Genomic DNA, 15,363 nt, shown 5'->3' with positions numbered 1-15,363 from the left:
AGCTTTCTTTGTTCTTCAGGACAAACTGTCCATGATCTTTGAAAAGGTATCACTCTCAGAACAAAGAGAAAACTCTGCTGAGTGCTTTATTGGGAGACAGCCACACAGCCATTCTGAAAGGTAGCCAATGCCTAAATTATTCGATATTGGAGAGGAAGTGCATTGCCTGATGGCTAGCCTGTAAAACCTTCAATGCTAACTGCATTATAGATCCTCTTATGTGCAAAATATTATTTCTATGAACCACAATGTTTAAATAAGGTTTGTAGTTTTACAGTAATCCAATTTCAGTAACACTATAAAGGTTTTCTGTAGATTTCAAAAGAAGAAAAAAAGATTTAATAATCCATATACTGTGAGCCCCCCATTCTGTCTCAGAATGAACATGAAAGCAGCAAAGAGGATAGATATTAATTAATTAATATACGTGTTACACAGATGCTGCATACAGTTTTCCATTTTACTCATTACTGTCCTTTAATGATGGACCAAATATGTGCCTTCTTTTCTGGAGGCAAGGTTTAGAACGTATTAGCCGCATCCTTGGAGCACAACCAGAATGTCAAAATGTTGATCAGCCTATGCTATGAAGTCACTCTTTTAATCCTTTAAGTGTATGTCTACACTGGCAAGTTTCTGCACAACATAAAAAGTTCTACCACTTTTATTAAAGCACTGGAATTAAACCGCTGTTGTGCGTCCACAACTCTGTGCTCCTTGCGACAGTGGAATGCATCCACATTAGCAGCTCTTGCAACAGCAAAGAGAAGTACATTGTGGTAGCCATCCCACTGTGCAACTGGACACAGGGTGCTTTGGGAAGGATTTGCAATGTCTCATGGGGCAGGCACAGTGTCACATGATGCAGGTTTCCAAATCCCATTGTTCCCTGGACATCCTACTACATTTCCAGGTGCTTTTCAACTGAAGCTGGGGGAGTGGGGGGGAGCAGAGTGTGTGACAGGGAATGTGTATGTGTACGGAGGGGGGGAAATACAATGTTTTGGGGGACCGAGAGTGTGTCAGCATGCTGTCTTGTAAGTTCAGATAGTGGCAGGAAGCAACCAGTCCTGTGGAAGGGGGAAACTCCGACATCAACACCAGCCTCTCTCCCCAGCTCTCTGGCCAGCAATCTCAGTCTCTCTCTCACTCACTCCCATGCACGCACACACTCACCTGCCTCTGTGTTCAACAGCAGGAGCATTCCATATTAATGGTTTCCTTTGTGTCCAGGAGCAGATCAGCACAGCATGCAATGGCTGTCAGAAATGGAGCTTTGAAAGGGGAGGGGCACACGTCTCCAGGGCAGACAAGTTCAAAACAATGAGCAGAGAGGCCACTTGCGGGTTTATGGGATACTTCCGGAGGCCAATCGATTGCTTTCTGTGCTGTAATGTGTTTACACTGCCAATACAGCGCAGGAGCCTCTGTGCTTTAAGGCTTACAACTCTCATCATGGTGGGTTTTTTGCAATACTCAACTGAGGAGTTTCTGTGCACTAAGTGGCTTGTCAGTGTGTACACCTCGGGAGTTACACCACAGAAAGCTGCTTTACTGCACAGTAACTTGCCAGTGTAGACAAGGCCTAAGAGAAAGTGTTCCCAAGAGTGTTCCCAGCATATGGTGAGCCACTTAAATGTCAGTATTTGTATAAATAAACAGCAGGAGTAATTGAGTTCTCAGAAAAGAAACTGGATTACTATTATTTAATTATTTGTATTACAATATCATCTAGAGCAGTCAACTGAAATGGGAGCTCCTTTGTGCTAGGGTTTGTACAGATACATAATGAGAGATAGTTCTTGACCTGAAGAACTTACAGACAGAAGGGGAAACGGGTGCAGAAATGTGAAGTGATGTGGTCTAGGTCACACAGAAAGTCAATGACAGAAGTGAGAATAGAATCTGGTTCCCTGATTCACTATCCACTAGACCATGCTATTTCCAGTAGAGCATATAAATCTTGATTCAGGACCCATTGAAATCAATGGAAACACTGCCAATGACTTCAATGGGCTTTGGATCAGGCCAATATCTGTTGAATAATAATGAACTGGGAGGAGGTTTGAGAAGATAAACACACAGGTTTTTGTCATCCCTCTGATTGTTCATGGGAGGGATATTTATAAAGAAGTGGCATAAAATGGAGGCAGCATAGTTAACATCCAAAAAAAGACTGCAGCAGCCCAGCCTGCAAACCATAACAGTTACTATCTCAACTTCAGAACAGTATGGGGAAACCTAATGGACTTAACACACTGACAGTTTACAAAATTAAAAAGGTTAATTAGGCCACTTAATTAAGAGCCCACATCACAGAGAAGATTAAATGAATTAGCTGAACAACAATAAAGAACCAGATAGGTGCCTGGAGCTGTATCGAGGCAACTCCGACAGACAGGTTAATAACAAAGACAAGAAAATCTAGAAAAGTAAACAAAACCAAATCCTAAATCCTACCAGTTTCTGCTCATAGGGAGTCCTTCACAACAAAAAGAAACACAAGGTTAATGAATTGAAATAAAACGCTGCAATCAGTGTTCTCATTTTTGACCAGTCATGGTGTCAGCCAGTTATCCAGCAATTGGGCTGATTATTTAAGCAGGTAACAAATGTCAACTCCAGAAGTGTCCATGTCTATTCTTAAAGGACACTATAACTCCCCAACTGACCATTTTCATTTTGCTGCAGTCCAGAAAATGTTTTCCAGATCCAGGTGACCCTGCAGACTCTTACTGGGTATGGTAGCTCTTTGTAAGTATTAGGCATTGTAAGTCATTAGGTCACCCACAGACTCAGCAGATTCCAAAGCCCTGGCACACCAAACTCAATAAATATATTAAGCTTTACAATTAAAGAAAGGTTGTTTTTAAACCACATGGTCATTTAAAAGATGTGAACAGCTAAAGGCAGTGGTGAGCTGGAGCCGGTTCACACTGGTTCGCTAGAACCGGTTGTTAAATTTAGAAGCCCTTTTAGAACCGGTTGTTCCGTGAGGGACAACCGGTTCTAAAAGGGCTTCTAAATTTAACCGCCCAAAAGTGGTGCCTTAGGCGCCGACTCCATGGGTGCTCTTGGAGCACCCAAGGGGAAAATTTGGTGGGTTCAGAGCACCCACCAGCAGCTCCCCACCCCACCCCTGGCCCCAGCTCACCTCCGCTCCGCCTCTGCCTCCTCCCCTGAACGCACCACCCCTCTCTGCTTCTCTACCCCTGCAGGCTTCCCGCGAATCAGCTGTTCGTGCGGGAAGCTGGGGTGGGCTGAGAAGCAGGCAGCGGCTTCGCACTCAGGCCCAGGGAGGTGGAGGTGAGCTGGGGCCGGGGGCGAGAGGAGGTCTGCCCGCACCGCAGCAGGTAACCCGGGGGCGCAGGGGAACCGCTCTCTGCCCCAGCTCACCTCCGCCACCCTCGGCCTGAGTGGGAAGCCTCCACCTGCTTCTCAGCCCTCCCCGGCTTCCCACCGAACAGGTGATTCGCGGGAAGCCGGGGGCGGGGGTGCGGAGAAGCAGAGCAGGGCGGTGCGTTCAGGGGTGGAGGCAGAGCGGAGGTGAGGTGAGCTGGAGCCAGGCGCGGGGCAGGGAGCTGCCAGTGGGTGCTCTCAACCCACCAAATTTTCCCCATGGGTGCTCCAGCCCCGGAGCACCCACAGAGTCGGTGCCTAAGGCACCACTTTTGATGTGATCAGTGGGGGGAGTAGCCTCTCCCCCTGCTCCCACCCCCCAGTTATGCTCCCCCACCCCTAGGAGCCAGAAGGACCTGCCGGATGCTTCCTGGGAGCTGCCCCAGGTAAGCACTGCTGGGACTCACCACCTCGCCTCCCGGCAAATCCCTCTGGCTCTTGGGGTGGGGTGGGCACCCACTACGGTGGCCCACAAGACCCTCCTGCCTGGTTCTGGGGGAAGTCAGGGGACGGGGTGGATGGGGCAGGGGTCCTGGGGGGGCGGCATCAAGGAACGCGGGGGCTTGGATGGGGCAGGAGTCCCGGTGGGGGTAGGGGTGGGCAATGACCCCCTCGTGGGGTGAGGAGGGAACCAGTTAAGATTTTTGCAGCTCATCACTGGCTAAAGGGGAACATGATGAACTGAAACAAGTTGGTGGTTTTGTTCAGGCAAAATTTTTCAGAAATGGCAAATATACTGTGTAATTTTGGAGTTGCTACAGTAAGTTGGTTACTACATTTTCTTTTTAATATCAGGGTTCATTTCATTCTACCATGTCAGTGCTGTTCAAGGTGTGAAGTAAGTACAAGCAGCAGATGCTTCCTAGTTGGATGACTTAATGAACCCTCTCTATACATATGCACATCATACATAATATGAAAGCTTATTATGTCTATTTTAAGATGAGGTATAATGTGGAGATGTCAACTGATGCTGTTACAATAGAAGTGGGGACAAAGAATGACACCATCATGACATTAAAATAGCCACTTTTTGAGTGTCAGCCCACATTTGCCAGATGAATTCTGGAACTACATGAGGTCCTCTTCCCTGATCATGCCAATTAACAAATTAATGAAGTTTCAGAACTTTTAGGGCCCCAAATGCTAGAGTCAAGCCACGTAGAGCACAGTTGAATTGCTTACCAGCAAGCATTTGATTTGCAGTACAAGCTGTACACACTCTGAATCAACAAGAAGTCTAGACCAGGGGTTCCCAAACTCGGTTCAGAACTTGTTCAGGGTAAGCCCCTGTCGAGCCGTGAGATGCTTTGTTTACTTGAGCTTCCACAGGTATGGCTGCTCACAGCTCCCAGTGGCCGTGGACCGCCGTTCCCAGCCAATGGGAACTGCAGGAAGCAGCGTGGGCCGGGCCACCGCTTCCCGCAGCTCCCATTAGCCGGAATGGAGAACCAGTGCCACTGGGAGCTGCGAGCGGCTGTACCTCCAGATGCTCAGGTAAACAAAGTGTCTTGCAGCCCGACAGGGGCTTACCCTGAACAAGCCACGAACCAAGTTTGGGAACCCCTGGTCTAGAAATCCTGCATCTCCCCAAAATTGCCCAGTACATGCAATAAAACAGCACATGGTGCGAAAACCATGCAGATGCATCAGATTGATACCAAATTAGTTTAGGAGAGTACATTTCACTTGCAGAGCAACAGCATATAGCTGCTGATCTGTGGTCTAAATGGCGTGCTGCTGTCCTAGAGCTGCTGGCATTTCCTTATATTTCAATATTGTCGTATAGACTGTGGCCATAGCAGCTGGTTTAGTATCCATAATAGGTTCATACACAACTGCTATGTAGGTGCTCTTCTTTGCTGCAAGCTTGTGGTTGGAACCAGTCCAAAATGGAATCACCTGAGTGTGAACAAATCAACATCATAGGACATCATGAGGTAGTAGACTTAAAACACACCAGGATAAATTTCAGAGAGCATTCATTTGTAGTGATAAGGGTTTATTCTCAAGTACTCTTTCATGATGGGTTGGTTCTGGATGTGTTCTAGGTTTTTCTAGACTGCCAACGAGAGACCGAGTGCCCAAGGACAGTTGTGCTGTTTCTTTCCCATGCTTGAGTGATATTTCTGATGATGGTGGACTATTGTGACAGGGTCAGGTCAGATGGCTACAGGAGAGTGATAGGCAGATATATTAGCCCCAGGTTAAGCAGGTCCCTTTCCCCTGGGTAAGGTAATAGGGGCTGTTCCAGAACAATCAGGAATTTTCTGGAACCAATTAAGGCAGACCAGATAATTAGGACATCTGGAGCCAATTAAGAAGCTGCTAGAATCAATTAAAACAGGCAGGCTAATCAGGGCACCTGGTTTAAAAAGGACCTCACTTCAGTCAGTGGGGGGCACACAAGGAGCTGAGAGTAAGAGGGCGTGCTGCTGGAGGACTGAGGAGTACAAATGCTATCTGGCATCAGGAAGAAGGTCCTGTTGTGAGGATACAGACGGTTTTGGGAGGAGGCCATGGGGAAGTAGCCCAGGGAGTTGTAGCTATCACACAGGTGTTACACGAAACACTGTGGACAGCTGTGAGCCACAAGGCCCTGGGCTGGAACCTGGAGTAGAGGGTGGGCCCGGATTCCCTCCATCCCCCCAACTCCCTATTGGATACAGGAGGAGTTGACCTGGACTGTGGGTCCCACCAGAGGGGAAGGTCCCTGGTCTGTTCCCCGACCCACTAGGTGGGCCAGCAGAGACTGCGGGGTTTGTTCTCCTTCCTTTTCCCAATGCTGGCCAGTGATGAGGTTAGCTGAGTGAATGGCAGGTTTGAGCCACTAGCAAAAGTGGCCAAACTGAGGGCTGTTGTGAATCTCTGAGTTGAGCAAATCCACCAATAAGGGCAGGACCCACCAAGCCAGAGGAGGAACCTTGTCACACTATCAACAGACTGTTCTTGAGATACCACTCTAGTCACTGAATGAAAGGTATTCTTTCTATCAATGGTCTCTACGTCAATGTCTGTATTATCTTCTCCTTCATAGATGAGATTTCCACCAGCATGAAATGGTACAATTCTATTTGGACTGAACACACGTCTCTGTAGTCTTTCTATTTCCTGTTTTGATTTTTTTTCCAGCATTAGTGATGAACTGCCTAAGCTCATCATAACTGATGAAGAATCCATGAATGTGTAGAATTTCACATAGGTGCCAGCTTCCCCTCTAGCTGAGAGGTGCTTGACCCCGCTCTCCGTCCCAGGCCCCGGCCCCACTCCAGCCCTTCCCTCAAACCCCCACCCTGCCCGCCTCTTCCCGCCCATGCTCCATCCTGCCCCACCCCTTTCCCCAAGCGCTCCCCACCCCTGCTCCTGCTCCTCCCCCTCCCTCCTAGAGCTGACCTGCACACCATGAAACAGCTGTTTGTGGTGGGCAGTAGGCAGTTGGAGGGAGGGTGAGGAGTGATCAGTGGGTCTGCTGGCAGGGGAGAGGCACTGGGGGCAGGAGGGAGAGGGGGGTGCTTGGCTGCCAATGGGTGCTAAGCACCTGCTAATTTTAATCCATGTGTGCTCCAGGGCTGAAGCACCCATGGAGTCGGTGCCTATGGTGTGTCAATTAAATTGCAAGTCCCCATCTCATGTTGAAGCTGTGCAGCAAGGCTTGCATGCAGTTGTATGATTATTTTGGAACTGTTAAACACTATGCACTCTGCAATTGATGATGCTCATTGGTGGCTGAATTATTTGCCTCTTTATCTATCAACCAAAGGACACCTGCACCAATGGGGCCACAAAAGTAGCTGTCCTTTGTAAATTACAATCACCTGGCTTTGGATCATGGGCAACCCTAAACCATATCCATACAAAAAATGGCAGATGGGGATAGTTGCTGCACAAATGGAAAATTAAAGACTCTCCACTGTGGGACTGTGGTCACCCAGAACAGATGATGGAACATATAACAACTCAATGCCCAAATCAAAAATACAAAGGAGGCATCACAGCAATACACCCTACTACTCCAGATGCAATAATCTGGCTTAACCATCTAAATGTAAAATTATAGTTGTTACTCTACATTTACATCAGCCATACAAAGAAGAAGACTGTGCTGCATAGAAAAATGGAGACTTACCTTGTCATGCTGTGCATAGAATGAAATTGAAGAACCATAGTGTTTTTCTAATCTTGCTTGTATTTTGCTACTGGAAAAGTTCATAGTTCCTGCATTTGAGGGAAGTAGGGGTTCATATCTTTTGTAGAAACTTGGACAGGAGAAGAGCCTCCTTGTTTTGTGTGAGATCGTTGTCTATCTCTTCAATCCACTAATAAAATGCAATGCCACAAGATGACTGTATTGTTCTAGTGTAGTTAGATTATTTTGTTTCAAGATTTGCTTTACTCAAGCAGGAAGAAACACTGACTTTTCCACTTGCACCCATATCCAGACAGAATCTAACCCTGGATGCCTCTACCCAGATCCTGGGTGTGGATTTGCAGAGACTGTGGCCTGCATTTCCCACTCAGAGAAAGCCAGGCTGTGGCGATCATCTAGTGTGAAAGGTGTCTGCTGGTGGAATCACTCAGGAAGCAGGTGGGAAAGCTACAAGAGGAGGGGACTAGGCTGAAGAGCATCCATGCACCTGAGGAATTCATTGAGCATATTCATATGGAGACATCCAAACCTGAGGAAGCTATCCAATTAGAGAGAACTGCTGTCACACCCCTGGTGGTGGATGATATGGCTCTGTACAGGGAGGACACTGACTCCTGTTTACTTCTGGCAGCAAGCAGAGCTCCACCCCTATTCCCAACCCATCCACCATAGCGCTGAAGAACTGTTATGCTGCCCTGGCAATGAGCAATGATGAATCAAGAAGACATGTACCCCCAAGGCTGGAAGGATGGCAGCCACCACTCCAAGTAGGCAGGGCCTAATTTACACCTTATGCACCCGTAGGCACAGCATCTTCTGCATCCCTCCCCCAGCCTCCCTCTGTAGCCCTGCCTGGAGCCCCCCTCCCGAATCCTCATGTGGCCCTGTGACACCTCTCCCCCCCCCCCAAGCAGCCCTATGTGGCCTGCTTTGCCTCCTAACCTGGCTCCAATATGACTACTGTGACTTTTCTCTTGAGATAAAAATGCACCTGCCACCCGCCTGCTAGCTGTTTGCCATCCCCGTCAGCTTAGGCTGTTCCAGCACCACACTGGCAAAAGGCAGAACTGTAGCACATTTTCTGCAGAAAACAAAAAGTCTGCCTCCCTCGGAGAAGAATTCCGGCGCATGCTGCAAACTTTATTTAATGGGAGGGGGCATGACATGAGACAAGCGACATGTGGGGCATCTCAGCAGGGGGAAGGGCAGATCAGGAGGCTCCCTCCCACCTGAGAACGCCTGAGAAGTGCAGCCAGTGGCAGCAGAGCAGCAAAATAGTCCAAAATACCGCAACTCGCAACTGCTTAAAAAAAACAAAAAAAACCCTGGCAACTGGCAGCTAAAAATAGCCCAGTTGGGCTAGAAAATTGATCATTTGGCAATGTGTTAACTTAACACAGACATAAATGTTTTCAGAGAGCACTTACTCTGACATTCAGCCATGAAGTTGTGTGATGTTGTACCTCAGTTTTCCTTCTTGCATAGTAGTCCAAGTTGGTAATGTTTTTTTTTCCTGCTGTGGAAAGTTTTAGGATTGTGTATAGGCATTAGCTGTGAAACCTCAACATTTCTAGGCTTTTCAATACCAAGTGTGTTCTTACTGAACAAAACATTATAATTATAAGGGTTTTCATTACATAGCACATCTCTGTGTACTATTTCCAGCATACTGTTTAAGGATTTTCCTATAAATCATACACACTGCATTTTTACAGATTTTGACATCAACATTGCAATCATTCCAAGATCTGTTAGTATCCACATTAACACTGAACCTATTACAGGTGTACATTCACAAACATGTATTGTTTCACAAAGTGTGACTAAGTTATCAACTTGGGCTAGAGCATGCATCACTAATTTGGTCTTACAAAGAATTCAGTGTACTTAAAACACAGCTCATATCAAGACTGGAAGGTCCTTAAGGTGTATTCAGGAGCTCTGATTACTCCCTTCTACACCAATCTCACACTGGGGGTTTGACACGTGGGCAGAAAGGGTTAAGCATCCTGCAGGATAAATGACCCAAATTCAATCATTAGGGACATATTGGTAAATAATGTTTGTGTCTTTATGTGTTTACATATATATTGTTAGATATTAACAATGTAATCAAACAGTTCCTGTCCATGCTGTATTCTGTTAATTCAGAGATCAAAAGGTGATCTTAACATTTAAATGAACTGTAAATATAGTGATAGTGTATTGATTTCTCTTTAAAGTATGTAGCAACTCACCTGCAGATGGTGGAAAACAGGCAATTGCCTTATGTTAATCCATGTAGCAAATTATCAGTGATGCTTAGGAAATGACTCTACCCAAAGTCTTGAATATTGCCTACTGTTTGTCCAAGGAGTTCGTGCTGTCAAGAGAAGGCCTGTAAATATATAAAAGTGTTTTGGGTCCTGATCCTTTTTATCTCAGATTTGCTTAATGCTTTATTCAGGGGAAGCTTAAGTCGTAAAACTGAGATCTCCAGTCCAATCTGGATCACCCTGGATATAAACATTGGACTGAATCTATGAAATAATTTTAAAAACTCTTCATAATTCCAAGGCTCACCATCTCTATTATGAAACTGATCTCAGAATTGTACTCATGTCTGTATGTATACTGATCTTTAACAGAATATTTTCTCTCTTTTCTTTTATAATAAATATGAGTTTAGTTAATAAGAATTGGCTTTAAGTGTGTAATTGGGTAAGATCTAAAATATTCATTAACTTGGGAGGTAATGTGTCTGATCCTTTGGAATTGGTAGAACTTTCTTATATAATGAATAAGATTTTCAGTAATCCCCAACATATTATACTTGAGTGTCTGGGTGGAAGCCCACAGCTGGGTTGCAATAAGGGAGCTGTGTGCTGGCTTGGTAGATCTAAGTATTGGAATATCCACCAGCTTTGGGGATTGAATGCCCCATTCTTTGAGGTTTGCCCTAAGTGTGGCCCCCTTGGGACCCCGGTCACAATCCCAGCATCACAGAATTCTGTACAGCACTGGTGGCTTTTCACTGTTTTATAGTCTTTTGAACTTCTTGACAAATAACACACTTTTCAAAGCATGTGGAGAGTCTGTTTCTTTTTGATGTAAGCTTTCAGGGGCTGGTATCCTCCAGGGCTCCATATACGGTAACTTCCCAGTACAGGTATAATTCCCAAAGTACATAGATAGAATTGCTTTCTACCACTACCACCATTTTTCATTTTGTATAATTAAACAAAATTGTGCTAAATTAGATAAAAAACAAATCTATATGTTATCAAAATTGCTGTTTTTTGTTTAGTGAGCACTTTGACTGAAGCCCAATATGAAACTGTATTGCCATTTCGAACAAACACTATTAATGACCTGTTCATAAGTGTCACTGAATTTAAAAAATAGTTTCCAGACTATTTCAAAAGCTAGACAATCACTAAGTAAAATTATCTGTAAGGCAGACTAGGTGATACATTTTATGTACAAAATGAAAAGCATTGCTTTGGGAATTCACATACATTTATATCTAGCCAGTATGTGGTACACACTATGGGCATGCAATCTACTGCTACGGGTGCACAACCTTCAGTGTGAGACAGATCTTCTCAGCAAATTTCAATTGAAAATATACAAAAGTATTATCTCTTGTGACAGGTTTCAGAGTAGCAGCTGTGTTAGTCTGTATCCGCAAAAAGAACAGGAATACTTGTGGCACCTTGGAGACTAACAAATTTATTTGAGCATAAGCTTTTGTGGGCTACCTCCCACTTCATCAGATGCATAGAATGGAACATATAGTAAGAAGACATACAAAGAGCATGAAAATGTGGAGTAAGAGGCTAATTAATTAAGATGAACTATTATCAGCAGGAGAAAAAAAAAACCAAACTTTTGCAGTGATAATCAAGATGGTCCATTTAGACAGTTGACAAGAAGGTGTGAGGATACTTAGCATGGGGAAATAGATTGAATCTATAATAGTTCATCTCAATTAATTAGCTTCTTACTCCACCTTTTCATGTTTTCTGTATATATATATATATATATATATATATATATATATATCTTCTTGCTATAGTTCCATTCTATGCATCCGATGAAGTGGTCCATAGCTCACGAAAGCTTATGCGCAAATAAAATTGTTAGTCTCTAAGGTGCCACAAGTACTCCTTATCTCTTGTGAGACACTTTTGACAATTAAGTAGCTGTGACGTGAAAACATTTCATGGTAGTATATTTCAAAATGTTGATATTCCATTTTTGCCACAGTTAAACCGTTTAATCAATTCTGAACAAAAATACCTACTCAGGAAAAAAACAATAAAAATCTTTTGACACGTTGTCATTTGGTAGCTTTGGCCAATAAATACCACATAATCTGTTGACATTAACTTAAAACAGTAAAAACTGCAATTCATGATGCCATGTTCCTGGAACTGTGCAAAAAATGACACTTTCTCATTTTGGATACCATTGTTTCATCTCACCTACAGGCTTCTGGAACCACTTGATAGCTTCACATCATTTCTTCCCTATATGTACACAAAACAAAATTTCAAATGATTTATGATGTCCAGAGAATTGCTACAGGCTTATACAGTCTCAGTCAAGAAATAAATCTGTGTATTTCAAAGTAAACATTCAAAAGCCCACATAGTTCTGATGAAGTATCACAAGTGCATGAATATAGCTACAATTGTGAATTACTATCATATTTAGTAAGCTCTAAACCAGGGATCAGCAACCTTTAGCCTGAGTCCTGCCAAGGTAAGCCCCCTAGCGGCCAGCACATCCCTCGGTCCGTGCCACTTCCCGCAGCTCCCATTGGCCTGGAGTGACAAACCATGGCCAGTGGGAGCTGCAATCGGCTGAACCTGCAGATGCGGCAGGTAAACAAACCAGCCCAGTCTGCCAGGGGCCTTACCCTGGCGGGCCGTGGGCCAAAGGTTGCTGATCCCTGCTCTAAACAGTTCTACCATTCCCTTAGAAACATTGGTAGCTTTGATGCTATCATGGTGAGTACAAGCAGATGATCTTATTGTAACTACAGTCCGTGCGCTTTTGGTGTTCACTAAGTGCCAATTCTTCCCTCCCCCCTAGTTCCCAGTTTGAGTAGCTCTGCCGGATCATAGAATCATAGAAGATTAGGGTTGGAAGAGACCTCAGGAGGTCATCTAGTCCAAATCCCTGCTCAAAGCAGGACCAACCTCAATTAAATCTTCCCAGCCAGGGCTTTGCCAAGCCGGGCCTTAAAAACCTCTAAGGATGGAGATTCTACCTAGATAACCCATTACAGTGCTTCACCACCCTCCTAGTAAAATAGTGTTTCCTAATATCCAATCTAGACCTCCCCCACTGCAACTTGAGACCATTGCTTCTTGTTCTGTCATCTGCCACCACTGAGAACAGCCAAGCTCCATCCTCTTTGGAACCTCCCTTCAGGTAGTTGAAGGCTGCTATCAAATCCCCCCTCACTCTTCTCTTCTGCAGACTAAACAAGCCTAGTTCCCTCAGCCTCTCCTCATAAGTCATGTGCCCCAGCCCCCTGATCTTTCCATTGCCCTCCACTCGACTCTTTCCAATTTGTTCACATCCTTTCTGCAGTGGGGGCCCCCAAAACTGAACGCAATACTCCAGATGAATACAGCAGAACTGCTGCTTAGCCAGCAGCCCCCAGTCCTGTAGCAGTGCTAGGGACTATGGACTCCAGCCTCTAGGATGAAATAATACCTGAAGTCCATAGTCCCTAGGATGGGAAGAAGGAAGCTATCCCTCCCTGTCTCTGCATTCCAAGCATCCATACTGGGAGGGTAGGGATAGGGTCCAGAGTGACCTAGGCAAATTGGAGGATTGGGCAAAAAGAAATCTAATGAGGTTCAACAAGGACAAGTGCAGAGTCCTGCATTTAGGATGGAAGAATCCCATGCACTGCTATAGGACTGGGGGCTGGCTAAGCAGCAATTCTGCAGAAAAGGACCTGGGGATTACCGTGGATGAGAAGCTGGATATGAGTCAGCAGTGTGCCCTTGTTGCCAAGAAGGCTAATGGCATATTGGGCTGCATTAGTAGGAGCACTGCCAGCAGATCGAGGGACATGATTATTCCCCTCTATTCGGCACTGGTGAGGCCACATCTGGAGTATTGTGTCCAGTTTTGGGCCCCACACTACAGGAAGGATGTGGACAAATTACTTCATCCTAGAGGCTCCAGTAGCCTCCACATGCTATGAGCAGTGAATAATGGATTTGCTCAGAGTTATTCTACCAGTCTCTCAGACACTGTCTTCCCAGCCCTGTCCTCTTTCTTTCTAACTCCTGACCTCTGCACAAAGCACATGTATTGCTCCTGCAAAACAGAGCTCCAAGTCACTCTCTTCAGTGCCTCCCTATACCCCTGCCCCCAACCCTCACACTTGTGCAATATTCATGACAACTTATACCAGGATCTGCCCCAAGGATTTTAACTGTCTGACTGTATGTTGATATCTGTTTTTTACATAAAATATGTGATAGAAATGTTGAAAAGAGAACTCTTCATGGTTTAATAGGTGATGGATACCCAAAGCAGCAGAGGACCAATAGTCTGTTGAATATTGAATTCCACTTCCACTTTGAACAACAAAATATAATAGATACTCTACTCTTTTATCTCATTTTCTGGCAGTAGCATTGTCACTGTGTTGAATTTTTCCCTTTCAGAAATGCATTGATTTTTGTTATGTGACATTGCAGGCTAACTGGAACTCCTCAGTGTGACTTAGAATGGGAAAAACAGATGAATCTCTTCCTGTGGTATTGCAGAGCATACTTTCATACATGCTGAATGACTTTGATTAAACAGCTGCTTGTCTTGTAAAATCAAAGGAAAGCACTATTTGTTATCTGTTAAGTGCCATGTTAAATTCTCAGAGCAAATCAATTCACAAGCCAAACAATGCATTTTTTTATGACAAGTCATTTCTGAATTAGCTGCCAGTAGACTTAATAGTACTTCTCAGAGTTAAAAAAATCCAAAGGCTACAGCCATCACATTATAGCTGGAAAACAGTTTGACTTTACCAAGTCTTACAGGACAATTGCTACAACAAAATGTTCACTAAAGAGAGAATAAATATCATTTTGCAAAAGCACTGAGCTAATTAGATAATTTAAAATTGTTGAGGTTAGTTTCAACATTTGGGCCTTCACTTTATCTGAATAAATCCTATAACTAATGGTTTAGCATCAAAAGGTATTGTGCTGGAAACAGCAAGAGGCCATCAAATCCATCCCCATGCATTGTGATAGGACCAAGTAAAGCTAAACAATCTCTGAGAGGACTTTCTCCAACCTGTTCTTAAAAACCTCCAATGACAGGGATTCCTCAACTTCTCGTGGTAACTCTTTCCAATACTTAACTTGGCCTGATCTTGGAAACAATTATGTACATAACTATCTTTAGAAATTATAAAAAATATCAGTAAACAGACTTCACTAAATAAAATTGTACCCTAGCTAACAATAAGCATTTCTCTAAAAGAGAGCTGTCTATAATTTCAGTTAAACAGAACCTGTAATACAATCTGCCTTAACACTATCTGTTACTCTTAATTTCACCCCCCATTTATAGGGGAACATAAGAAATCCATTTTATTGTTAATATTGAGCTGAAATTTGCTCAGAACATTTCTTACTTCAGAACATTACTATCTAGCTTCAAGTGTTAACAGGTTAATTTTTCAGGTGGTTTCATAATACAATGAGAGTAGGTAGCACTAACCATATTGGGTTTTTTTTTGTTTTGTTTTCTCTGTGGATTTTGGCAGCAAAACCTATAGGACCAGATTTTCAGAGGAAATC

At 44.2% G+C, this 15,363-nt stretch overlaps 1 long non-coding RNA gene across 1 annotated transcript in view; it reads right to left on the bottom strand.

The window, feature by feature from the left end:
* Window positions 1-1,286, bottom strand: part of LOC141982407 (uncharacterized) — a 28,155-nt gene extending 26,869 nt beyond the window's left edge. Inside the window, exon 1 of the long non-coding RNA XR_012638062.1 lies at window positions 1,177-1,286. This is a non-coding gene — a long non-coding RNA (uncharacterized LOC141982407). The remainder of the gene's footprint in view (window positions 1-1,176) is intronic.
* Window positions 1,287-15,363: the final 14,077 nt, after the last annotated feature.

This window comes from Natator depressus, chromosome 1 (assembly GCF_965152275.1).
Source record: "Natator depressus isolate rNatDep1 chromosome 1, rNatDep2.hap1, whole genome shotgun sequence".
NCBI lineage: Eukaryota > Metazoa > Chordata > Testudines > Cheloniidae > Natator > Natator depressus.
This window is presented reverse-complemented; position numbering and strand designations above follow the sequence as displayed.